The 13,655-nt window shown below is 37.9% G+C and overlaps 1 protein-coding gene across 21 annotated transcripts in view; it reads right to left on the bottom strand.

Annotated features, from left to right (window-relative positions):
• Positions 1-13,655, bottom strand: part of LOC129035560 (zinc finger protein 283-like) — a 112,732-nt gene that overhangs the window by 76,821 nt on the left and 22,256 nt on the right. For 3 of the 21 annotated variants that reach the window (XR_010126116.1, XR_010126120.1, XR_010126122.1), the window contains exon 2: positions 9,382-9,543. The exons of 16 other annotated variants lie outside the window; for them this stretch is intronic. The gene's annotated coding sequence lies outside the window, so the exon portion shown is untranslated. The remainder of the gene's footprint in view (positions 1-9,381; positions 9,544-13,655) is intronic. 2 more of the 21 variants (XR_010126119.1, XR_010126123.1) reach the window with 1 other exon arrangement.

Genomic DNA, 13,655 nt, shown 5'->3' with positions numbered 1-13,655 from the left:
TACCAAGGAGATATGCCTTCTATTATACTAGTCTACTTCTTAAATTGGGGGTAGTAAAAAGGGTATTTATTGTATTATGTGTCCTATATACATGAAATGTATATTAAGTGGACTTATACATATTCCTTAAATTACCATTTTATTCTTTGCAAGGTGTTTGTTAGAAATGTGGACTTCTTAATATGTTTTTGTTTTCACCGATCTGCTCATTTGCAGCAATGGGACCACAGACTCCCTAGAGTCACTGGGCTGTAACACATTATTTGAAAAAGTTGGCCCTTCATTGCAGGAAGGCAGTTGTAATTAAGTTTAAATATGGTATTTTACCAAGCAGCAGGAACTAATTTGCAATAACTTTAGAAACTATATTTTAGGAAAATAGCATGATATGAAATTAAACTCGATTTATGTGTCTGGTTTTTTTTTTTTTAGTATGTGGATCATTTTTATATAGTAGGATTTTGGTATTTGGGGTTTCAGAGTTCATATACCATGGGCTATGAAAGCTTTTTTAATTATGGTTAACTCAAATTCCAATTATAGTATTCCAAGCAGAAACAGTTCTATAAAATCCTCTATTTTGTGGCTGGCATGTTACAGTTTCGGTTATTAAGCCAAATGCACTATAGGCTAAGCTTAAGGAGGAGGAACATTCAATTGACCAAGGCAAACAGAGCTGACAACTGGACTATACTTTACAGAACAATACATTACAGTTGGACTCAAGGGGGAAACTGGGAAACTTGGTAATTTGTACCTGGTTACACAAATGGTCAAAGGTGCCTGAATTATATTTAGAGGATTATTGTTGTCCTTTCAAAATCCTTAGAGCCAATAGCTCTACATAAGGTAAGTTAAACACACAACAAATATTTATTCACTATATTACCCCTTTAATAGAACAGCTTTTTTAAAAAAAAATTGAAAAAGTTTTTCAAGATTCGTTTTGAAAAAAACCTAAAGCCTCCAATACAATGCATATCTGTATTCTTTAATACAAGTTTTAATATAATGCTCTGTCAACAACTACCTCCAAGGTAGCTGAAGGTTAATAAAACACTTTTTACAAAGGAATTGACAATTCACTAGCTTGAAGGTCCTTAATTTTTCTCTGAACAAGACCAGACTCACCAGTCTGTATCTGAAGGTGGATCTCTATTTACATTGTCTACAAACTGGCCAGAAGCTGTGGAATAAGCTGTTTCAGAATAGCTCACAAAGGCTAAATCTATAGAGGTAGAGATGAGGGCATAATAGAAGAGTTGGTAACATAACATGTTTAGTGGGACATTTCTAACAGAGATTATGAGAGTAAAATGCACTGTGATTCCCTTTAATTTTACCTACCAATTTTTGCCCAGGCCTATTTGATGAGGCAGACCAACTTAGTATGCCTTTGTAACTGTACACATTTCCATTTTATAGTCGTTAGTTTAAACTCTAAAATGGATTAATCATTAGCATTTGAAGATTCTATTTTTTCTCCTTCATACACAAACCCAATAAATAAATGGACAGACGGATTGATGGATAGGTGGATGGATGGATGGATGGATGGATGGATGGATGGATGGATGGATAACTGTAATTTAAATTGGAAATGTTGACTGATACAACAATATACAAAATACATTTCAAAGTAAAGTGTTGGACCAGAGAGCCTAAATTTCAAGGATGGTGACTGATATTAAGTTCTAATACCCACAACATAGATATGAAACATGATGGTAATTGAGAGAATTTTGTGAGGATTATTTCAGTGGAAAAATAAATGTACTGTGAAGGAACAGTGACGATGGTTGTATGTACTACATCTCAAGATAGTCACTGAACTCCATAAGTACTTCCTGCACAATCTTGTATTTAAATTTTTGGTATCTTGTTCATCATGGTTTTTTATATTAATAATTATTTTTAAAAATTTTCTTAAGATATGTTTATCTTGGCCAGGCACAGTGGCTCACACCTGTAATCCCAGCAATTTGGGAGGCCAAAGTGGGCAGATCACCTGAGGTTGCAAGTTCAAGACCAGCCTGGCCAACATGGCGAAATCCCGTCTCTACTAGAAATACAAAAATTAGCTGGGCATGGTGTACCTGTAATCCTAGCTACTTGGGAGGCTGAGGCAGGAGAATCCCTTGAACCCAGGAGGTGGTGGTTGCAGCGAGCCAAGACTGTGCCACTGCACTGCAGCCTGGGAAACAGAGTAAGATTCCATCTCAAAAAAAAAAAAAAGATATGTTTATCTTAATTACTGAGTTTTCTGGTACTTTCTTAAATTTTGCACTCAAAAGAAACGTATTACTAGTTTCACCCTAGTCCCAGCCCCGATTGGGGGCATACAAGGTAATGCCTGACCCTTATCAGAGCCTGATAAAGCAGCCTACGACAGCAGGCTAGAGGTGGGAGACCAGGAAGGTAGTGTACGCTGTTTTAATAGTGGGTCAAAAGTACGTGAATTCTAGGAACTAGATGAAGAACAAGAGGTAGAAATATCAGCCTAGGGTTATTTAAAAAGGTTTTCTGTCCAAGAGTGTAGTCTGTGAGGGCTGAGGCAACCTAGAAATAAATGGCTTTGGGATATACTCTTGCAAGACAGAAATTGAAGGGCACAGAGAGTGGCCAACTGAAACTGAGGCACTGCCACACTTGGAGAGTTAGATTGAGAGCCTGGGTGGTTGCAGGGCCCCTAACTCTCTGCTCTCTACCCTACCCTTCAATCCTAGAGGGGTTAAGCATGAAGGTTTATGGCATATTCTTCCTTGAAGACTGCTGGCCTGCCTATAGCCAGGTCTTGGGGTCTGCCTACAGCTAGGTAGTGGGTTGGGGAGGAGAACTCTTAATTTTGAATATATTCGACAAATATACTAAATACTGAATTAAGACTGGTTTTTTTATATTAAAGTGAACTTAGGCCACAAGGACTATGTTGCAAAACCATACAGGCACCATCCCATTACAATCTATTGAAGCTGGGCTCCAGGAGACTCCATTTATAAAGATTACAATGCAAATGTTGCCCCCTGGAGTTGTGCAACTCAGAGGCTCTGATAAAACATTTATTACTTGAATGACCAGAAAAGTCATAGGGCTGCCTAGGTTTTTAATGCAGGCCCAGGAATAAAACTTCTCCTAGTGAAAGATAAAGATGAAAAATAATTTATATTTCATTTAAACTCCATAAATTGTGCCTGTTCGACTTATGGGTAGAAAAGGATGGATGAATGAATAAATGTAGATATTAAAAAGTCAATTTAAGTTACTAAAGAGAGTGAGCCTACTTAAACAAATGTGAGATGATTTAAGAGGCAAATTCCTATTGAAAAGGATAGACACATTTACTGAAGCAAATTTCAATCTCTGATGGACAGGATGCCATTAAGGGACTTTATCTATATTTCAGTGGCTGACATCCCATATAGATAAGCCAGTTGAAAAGGGAATTCTGTGCCCTGATGCTCTTGGGAGATACACACCCATCTAACACAGCTGACATCTACTGTCTTGTTTGCTAATTAAATCTCTGACAGCCACCTAGTGTGTTCCCACATTTCTGTGGTTCTCTTTTCTCCAGTCTCACTTCTACCATCTTAGTTTCAGTACTCATTTCTCAACAAGGTTACAGTAATATCTAATTAGCCTTCTCCTCCAAGGGGTCCCTCAAGTATCACCCACATTTGGTGACAAATGGAGCTTTCTAAAATACAAATCTGATCAAAAGAATGTAAGTGTGTGGGTATCTACACATTAACATGTATACATGTGCACATATATACACACGTACATAGGTATATATGAAAAAGTACACATATGAAAAAAACGGGTGAAGAAAGTTAGTCCTGGTCAGAAGGAAGTAGGCAAAAAAGACTTATGGAAAAGATGACACTGAGCTGATTCTTAAAAGCTCAGTGGGTTCAGTCAGGAAGTGCATGGGCTGAGGAATGAAATTTCCAGGCAGAAGACAGAAGACGTAAAAAGACAGAGAAGATGTAAGAGATCATAGTTCCTAGTATACCAGAAGGGTATAAAGGATGTAGACAGATGAAGTAAGGAACTTGAAATTTTATGCTGATAGCTGTATGGAATCACTGAATGATAATAAGCAAGGACATGATACAGATTTGTATTTTATAAAGATGATTCTCTGGACGAAATGGATTCTGGGAGCCAAAAAGAAGGGAAAAACATTTAGGAGATTATTGTAGTAATCTACGTGAGGAATGGTGACTATGCAAATATGAAGAAGACAGGATATAACTCAATGAAATTAAGGAGTAAAACTTACTTAATTTGTTAATAAAATGGAATACACAAGGTAAAAGAGAGGAAAAGACTATAGAATGATTCCTAGAATGGCAGCATCATTCACTGACACAGGACACATAAGGGCACACAACACGTTTTGGAGAAATGCTTCTTTGCAGTTGTGTGGAATTTAAGTGCCTATAGAGCACGCATGTAGAGGTACCTTATAAGGAATAGGTACCAAGTAGGAAAGATGTCTGGGCTGGATCTCTAAATTTTAGAGACATATGGTTTGAACATTAAGACATGAGAATGAAAAAGATGATCAAGGTAGACTGTATGGAATAAAAAGTGATTTAAAGATGCAATTCCAACATTTAAGGTATCTGTCAGTTAAGGAAAAGTTGCTTATGGAAGAGCCTGAAAAGAAGTATCCAGAGAAGAGGAATGTCAAGAAAGAAAAAAGTCAGCAAAAGAAAAAGAGAAATTAAAAAAAAGAAGAAGAAGAAGAGTCAATGGTATGCAATGCTACAATGACATAAAATAAGGGCCAAGATGTGCACTGGGTTTGGCAACTAAAAATTCATCTATGACCTTAGTGAGTAGTTTCAGTGGACTGGTGAATATGAAAGCCATGTTACAGTAGATTGAGGTATTAATGAAGGATAAGCATGTGAAGACAAAAAGTACAAATTATTTTTTCAAGAACCCTGGCTATAAAGAGAAGGAGAAAGATTGAGTAGGTTCTAGAAATGTCAACAGAATTTAGGTATCTTCATGTCTTATAATGGGAGAGACTTGATCGTCTTCACATCCTACCTCACCCAAATAAGCAAATAAATAAAAGAGAGGGTGATAAGAAGAAACAGGAAAAACAAAACAAAAACAAAAAAAACAAAAAAACTTTACATGTGACACACTTTTGCAATTTCAAGCCTTGCTTTCCCTTGACTGAAACTGTGTCTATTTTTCTGTTCATAATGTGGCACAGTGCCTAGCACTGTGCCATAGCAGGAATTAAAATACACGTTGAAAGAGTAAGTGGGTTGACATGGTTCGATGTTGTCCCCACCCAAATCTCACGTAGAAATGTAATCCCCAATGTTGGAGGTGGGGCCTGGTGAGAGGTGATTGGCTCATGGGGGCAGATTTCTCATGAATGGCTTACCATTCCATCTGTACTGTCCTCGCAATGGTGAGTTTTCACGAGATCTGGTCATTTAAAAGTATGTGGCACCTTCCCCCTCTTGCTTGCTCCTGCTTTTGCCATGTGATGTGCTTGCTCCCCCTTTGCCTTCCACCATGATCGGAAGCTTCCTGAGGCCTCCCCAGAAGCACATGCCACCATGCTTCCTGTATAGCCTGCATAATCATGAGCAAATTAAACCTCTTTTCTTTATAAATTACCCAGTCTCAGGTATTTCTTTAGAGCAATGCAAAAACAACCTTATACGTGAGTGTAACAATTAATAGGAGTAAAGAAAGTAATAGTAGGTAACTTTGTAATTGAGAAGACATAAATTGAGGGAATTGTTTGATGGTTTCTTTCCTATGTGAAGTAATGTGCAGGTTGTCTGCTGAGGGCAAAGGTAAAAGGCTACAGGAGGGTGATTAAAGGCACAGCCATTGTCGCAAATGTGGAGGAAGTTGATCGAAATACACAGAAGTCTTGCCAGGGAGTGCTGATAATTACTCTAAGACTAGAAACCATGCATGCCTAATAGCACCTAGGTCAGTGCAGGAAAAAGTGAGAGAGTTTTAAAATTGGAAACAGGATATCAATTGAATAAAGAATTTAAACAAACAGGAGGGGGCTTTAACTTGAGAGGAAATAGAGGCAACAACTGAGAAAATTTCTCTCCCAGCCAATAACTAATGTGCAGAAGAAAATAAAGGAGATGAGAGCATGGAAGGCTGTGGTCAGAGTGGCATGTTAAATACAACAGAAGGAGCAGCTTTAATGATGACAGATCACAAGACACAGCCCTGGATGTAAGTGGATAAAGCATAAAAGAAGTAAAGGTCATTAGATATGAGGGGGTTAAGGAGCTGTGAAGCCAGACTGACAAGTGGCTTATCCACATGGACTTTGAGGTCACCCAGGATGATGGCAGAACACAGATGATGGTGAACCAAGTACCAAGATTTTCAGTGATAGATGGTAGATGATAATGCTAAAGAGAGTGGATGGTAGATAACAATGATGAAGTAGGCTGGACCACAGCCAAATTGGAGTGGTCTCTGAAAACAATATTTTGTTTTAAAAAAGGCAGAAACATAATGGTTTGGATGTGGCAGTAGGGAGCTGTGATAATGCAAACCCATCTTTTTCTACCTCTGGTATGAGGGGCATAGGAGATGAACAACCTCTTATCTACATTGCTTGAAAGGGGCTCATCATTTTGGGGATAAACACAGACTAAGAAGGAGTCATAAATCCTTCATGCAAGATCATTCAATGGACACATGAATCTTCTAAAATGGCGGTTTTCTTAGGCTGTTTTGTTATTAATGAGAATTAGCAAGCCACACTCACCACTCTATGGTAGACATTCTCCTGCACACTGCTGTACACTTACAATCTCTTTGGAAGAAAACCAACCAGTCATCCCAGATACAAAATCTAAAACCTAAATAGGTCATAATATTTCTAAAATTTAGAGGCTAATCATTAAAACAGAATGAAATAAGCTTTGTCGGCAAACTTCAGAATTCTCTCTCATTCCCCATTCACTGCTAGGGATTTGACAGCAACCTTAAGACTTTCCTGTTACTCCTTCTATCTGTCCCTCAAATCCTTCTCTCATATATCTCTGATAGAGACCTCTATTTTTTGACATATAAAAAGCTAAACAACTTAAGATCAAAAAATAGGATACATAAATTCTGAGATGATTAGAATATGCCTTAAAATGCTATTTCACAATAAGGATATATAAAGAATAATACTCTACAAAAACACTCCCTTCTATTATACAATGTGGTAAAAGGATTTTTGTGATCTCTAGAACATTATTCCTTTGAGATGAGATTTTAACATCCTATTGCCCTTGCTAATGATGTCGCTGGGCTTCATGATAACAATATTCCTTTGGTTATCATGAATCAGCTGTTCTTGTCTTTTATGAGCTACTCTAAGACCTTTAGAAGGTCATTACACCTGGGAGAAGAAGGGTTGCCTGACTCACTCTTGGTAGTTCGAGGCAAGAATCTTTGAGCAATCAGCATCCAAGCTGAGATCTGAAGCAACAGAGGCATGGACATTCAGGGGATTGGGGACTGCAAGAAGTTTAATAGATCTAGATCTTGCAGTACACAGTAGGGAATGGAAAAATCAACTGGAGATTTAAGTAATGGCTTTGTAAACCATGCTAAGGATTGTGGTTTGTACTTTCCCTTGGAGGAATGGAATAGAGATCCACAGGAGTTTCTACTGATCTCCACTTCTTCCAGATCACTCCGTGGCTGATGTTGACTGTAGAGCTCAGAGAGAGAGGGTACAGCTATAGCTCTACCTCCATAGCATCTGCATCCACATGCACACATATACTTAGTCCACTCACGACCCCAAACTGCAATACTCAAGTCTTTTAACATTATCAAAATGGAAAAGAAAGGGCTGGGTCTGCCTTTAGCTGGTTGGCTCAATCATATCATCAGTAGAAAAGGTCTGTAGAGAAATTGGTCCCTAAGTTCCGTATATTCTTTTCTAGATGGACTACAGATAAGTGATAAAAACCGAGGGGCTACAGAATTGGGTAGCTGGGGAAGGAAAAGTGTAATGTTAAAAATGTAATCTGAGCATTAATTAAAAAAAAAGAATGATGCTACTTAACAGAGATAACAGGATGTCCTACCTAAGGTTAAATTAGGTCACTGCCACTGATAAATTTAAGACTGAAAGTTTAAAATGCTTATTTCGTTACCAGCCTTCTGTGAGCCCAAGGGCTATTTGCTTTACATTGATCCTATTTGGATCCTTCTGCGAAGCTTAAAGTGGCCATGAGACACGGGTGAGGTCATGGTGAAAATGGTAAGAAGCCATTTTAGTTTCTTCCTGCCAACCTTCCTTCTTGAATCAGGCACTTTCATTTCAATTGCTATGAGATCACATAGTGGAAACATGTGTTCCCAGAGGGTGATACAGTGTAATACTATCATTAACAGGCAAATCCAAGGCATAGACAGTCCCAAGTTGATCACTAGTGCAAATCATAAAATACCTAAGTAACTTTTAGGTGACTTTCTCATAAACACCAGAATGACACGAGTTTTCTTAACAAAATATCACAGTGGTTTGAGCCCTAGGATGCTTCTAAAACATTGTTATTGCTCCCAGATTTCCTTTCTCAGAGAATTAGGAGAGAAACAAAGGTTTATTGAGGACCTGTTATCTATAAGTTATTCAGGTGAGTGCTTTATGGAATTTGTTCATAAAATATACATATCAGGTATTATTACTGTCTTCATTTTATTGATGAGAAAACTGGGGCTCAGAGAGATTGAGTAAGTAATCTGACAAAGATTCTGCAGAGTAATGTATGTTTAGTCAGCACTGAAACCCAAGTCAATGGGTCTTGTTTCTAAAACACGTGTTCTTTTCACTCTACCATATTTCTGTTTCAGTGACCAGACACATGTATTTTTCCGACCTAGAAAGAAAGACTGGATTCATTATCCATAGGCTTCTGAGTTCACAAATCACCATAGCCAGTCAACTACCTGAGAGACTATTTAGTCCTCAGCTTCAAACAAACTTTTCTACTTCCCTTCAAGTTGAAAGTGTAATAGAGACACAAAATACCCTTCAAAAAATCAATGAATCCAGGAGCTGGTTTTTTGAAAAGATCAACAAAATTGATGGACCGCTAGCAAGACTAATAAAGAAGAAAAGAGAGAAGAATCAAATGGATACAATAAAAGATGATAAAGGGGATATCACCACCAATCCCACAGAAATACAAACTACCATCAGAGAATACTATAAACACCTCTACGCAAATAAACTAGAAAATCTAGAAGAAATGGATAAATTCCTCGGCACATGCATCCTCTCAAGACTAAACCAGGAAGAAGTTGAATCTCTGAATAGATCAGTAACAGGCTCTGAAATTGAGGCAACAATTAATAGCTTACCAACCAAAAAAATTCCAGGACCAGATGGATTCACAGCCGAATTCTACCAGAGGTACAAGGAGGAGCTGGTACCATTCCTTCTGAAACTATTCCAATCAATAGAAAAAGAGGGAATCCTCCCTAATTCATTTTATGAGGCCAGCATCATCCTGATACCAAAGCCTGGAAGAGACACAACAAAAAAAGAGATTTTAGACCAATATCCCTGATGAACATAGATGCAAAAATCCTCAATAAAATACTGGCAAACCAAATCCAGCAGCACATCAAAAAGTTTATCCACCATGATCAAGTAGGCTTCATCCCTGGGATGCAAGGCGGGTTCAACATATGCAAATCAATAAACATAATCCAGCATATAAACAGAACCAACGACAAAAACCATATGATTATCTCAATAGATGCAGAAAAGGCCTTTGACAAAATTCAACAACACTTCATGCTAAAAACTCTCAATAAATTAGGTATTGATGGGACGTATCTCAAAATAATAAGAGCCATCTATGACAAACCCACAGCCAATATCATACTGAATGGGCAAAAACTGGAAGCATTCCCTTTGAAAACTGGCACAAGACAGGGATGCCCTCTCTCACCACTCCTATTCAATATAGTGTTGGAAGTTCTGGCCAGGGCAATCAGGCAGGAGAAGGAAATAAATGGTATTCAATTAGGAAAGAGGAAGTCAAATTGTCTCTGTTTGCAGATGACATGATTGTATATCTAGAAAACCCCATCGTCTCAGCCCAAAATCTCCTTAAGCTGATAGGCAACTTCAGCAAAGTCTCAGGATACAAAATCAATGTGCAAAAATCATAAGCATTCTTATACACCAATAACAGACAAACAGAGAGCCAAATCATGAGTGAACTCCCATTCACAATTGCTTCAAAGAGAATAAAATACCTAGGAATCCAACTTACAAGGGACGTGAAAGACCTCTTCAAGGAGAACTACAAACCACTGCTCAATGAAATAAAAGAGGATACAAACAAATGGAAGAACATTCCATGCTCATGGGTAGGAAGAATCAATATCATGAAAATGGCCATACTGCCCAAGGTAATTTATAGATTCAATGCCATCCCCATCAAGCTATCAATGACTTTCTTCATAGAATTGGAAAAAACTACTTTAAAGTTCATATGGAACCAAAAAAGCCCACATTGCCAAGTCAATCCTAAGCCAAAAGAACAAAGCTGGAGGCATCACGCTACCTGACTTCAACTATACTAGAAGGCTACAGTAACCAAAACAGCATGGTACTGGTACCAAAACAGAGATATAGACCAATGGAACACAACAGAGCCCTCAGAAATAATGCTGTTTATCTACAACGATCTGATCTTTGACAAACCTGACAAAAACAAGAAATGGGGAAAGGATTCTCTATTTAATAAATGGTGCTGGGAAAACTGGCTAGCCATATGGAGAAAGCTGAAACTGGATCCCTTCCTTACACCTTATACAAAAATTAATTCAAGATGGAATAAAGACTTAAACGTTAGACCTAAAACCATAAAAATCCTAGAAGAAAACCTAGGCAATACCATTCAGGACATAGGCATGGGCAAGGACTTCATGACTAAAATACCAAAAGCAATGGCAACAAAAGTCAAAATTGACAAATGGGATCTAATTAAACTAAAGAGCTTCTGCACAGCAAAAGAAACTACCATCAGAGTGAACAGGCAACCTACAGAATGGGAGAAAATTTTTGCAATCTACTCATCTGACAAAGGGCTAATATCCAGAATCTACAATGAAACCAAACAAATTTACAAGAAAAAAACAAACAACCCCATCAAAAAGTGGGCGAAGGATATGAATAGACACTTCTCAAAAGAAGACATTTATGCAGCCAAAAGACACATGAAAAAATGCTCATCATCACTGGCCATCAGAGAAATGCAAATCAAAACCACAATGAGATACCATCTCATACCAGTTAGAATGGCAATCATTAAAAAGTCAGGAAACAACCGGTGCTGGAGAGGATGTGGAGAAATAGAAACACTTTTACACTGTTGGTGGGACTGTAAACTAGTTCAACCACTGTGGAAGTCAGTGTGGCGATTCCTCAGGGATCTAGAACTAGAAATACCATTTGACCCAGCCATCCCATTACTGGGTATATACCCAAAGGATTATAAAACATGCTGCTATAAAGACACATGCACACGTATGTTTATTGCGGCACTATTCACAATAGCAAAGACTTGGAACCAACCCAAATGTCCAACAATGAAAGACTGGATTAAGAAAATGTGGCACATATACACCATGGAATACTATGCAGCCATAAAAAATGATGAGTTCATGTCCTTTGTAGGGACATGGATGAAGCTGGAAACCATCATTCTCAGCAAACTATCGCAAGGACAAAAACCAAACACCGCATGTTCTCACTCATAGGTGGGAATTGAACAATGAGAACTCTTGGACACAGGAAGGGGAACATCACACACCGGGGCCTGTTGTGGGGTGGGGGGAGGGGGGAGGGATAGCATTAGGAGATATACCTAATGTTAAATGACGAGTTAATGGGTGCAGCACACCAACATGGCACATGCATACATATGTAACAAACCTGCACGTTGTGCACATGTACCCTAAAACTTAAAGTGTAATAAAGAAAGAAAGAAAGAAAGAAAGTGTATTAGGTTGATAGCTCCCAAGTGATATGGTTTTAATTCTTTGAAAAAAGATTAAAAAATCACAATGTACCTAATTTTGAAACTAAAGCTAAATTATGAATGTAAAAGACTTCCCATTATGACCTTTGTCGCCAACTCATGAGTGTGTATATGTGTTCTTTTTCTTTCCTTTTTTGACATTTAAAAAATTATTTATTTTTTAGAGATGGGGTCTCTCTGTTGCCCAGGCTGGAGTGGACTGGCATGATCACAACTCATTGCCATCTCCAACTCCTGAGATCAAGAGATCTTCCCGCCTTAGCCTCCCAAGTAGCTGGGACTACAGGCACGTGCCATTACACCTGGCTAATTTATTTTATTATAATTGTTACAGCCAGGCTCTCACTCTGTTGCTTAGGCTGGCCTCAAACTGCTGGTTTCGAACTCCTGGCCTGAAGTTATTCTCCTGCCTCAGCCTCTCTAATAGCTGGGATTACAGGCAAGAACCACTGCACCAGGCAACTCTTTTTCTTTTTTAATGAAATAATAGAGCTAGTAGAAAATAGTTTGCTTTTTAAAGTGCTTACTTAATAAAATAAAAAGTGGGCAACTCGAAATAAAAAAATCAAACAATATCTAAAATGTTTAAAAGATTTTTAAAAATCAAAATATAAAATAATATCAAAATTTAAAAACTGGGATTCTGTTCCCCAAAGTTCCATTCAAATCTGTTAGATTTATCTTTCCTTGACCCTAAGTAATATCTTGGGCAAGCCCTAGAGCTTCTTTCCTGACCCTTAGTTAGTAAGATGTTATCGGGTCACATTCAGTCACAATAATAGACTCATTTTAGTAATTAACATATTAAGACTAGTAATTAAAACTCTTTACTTCACACCAAGTTTCCTCCCCAAGCTTGGCCTGTTCCTAGCTGGCAGCCTGAAGTAGGGAAAGGAGAGATATGGTGACCTTTTCTTTGTACCTTTCTAGCTACCCTCTATATCCTGACCCCACATACATATTGAGCTGTGGCTTCTGACTCTACTGGGTTTGGGGATGAGGGGCAGTGAGAGTAAAATGAAGGAGTGGTTTTAATTAATGGCACAGCTAAAACTGAATTTTGTTCTCTCTGCACATGGCAGATGTTTAAAGCTCATTCTTTCTTTTATGCAAGTTTTTACACTATCCAGCCTCATTTGTACCTCTTGAAATTTTGCTCAGTGGCCTATCACCATTCAGGATCAAGACAAAAATCAATGAGCACTTATTGTGTGTCATGCACTGTACAAAGTGCCAGGATATTTATCCAAACTCCTGGCAATGCTAAACACAATGCAAAAAGACATATTAGAAAACGAATCTTATTAACTTTAACTTCTCAACTGTATTTCATCATAAAGCCTTACTTTACAAGATAATTGCTGTTGTGAAAAAGGGATAGGTCATGGTCTCATTTCCCAGATGTTATTTGATATATGCTATAAATTATATTAGCTCCAACACAATCTGCACTTTGAACTTAGAAAAACAATCTTCAGACAGCACGCATTCTAATTCTTGAAATAAGTATGCCCACAAACTGTAGTTTAAGACAGAATAGGTATGCTTCTCATGTTTTAATTCAGTTGAATTTCAGAA

This window comes from Pongo pygmaeus, chromosome 3, assembly GCF_028885625.2.
Source record: "Pongo pygmaeus isolate AG05252 chromosome 3, NHGRI_mPonPyg2-v2.0_pri, whole genome shotgun sequence".
NCBI classification, from domain to species: domain Eukaryota; kingdom Metazoa; phylum Chordata; class Mammalia; order Primates; family Hominidae; genus Pongo; species Pongo pygmaeus.
The sequence above is the reverse complement of the archived record's forward strand: the minus strand, read 5'-3'. Positions and strand labels throughout refer to the sequence as shown.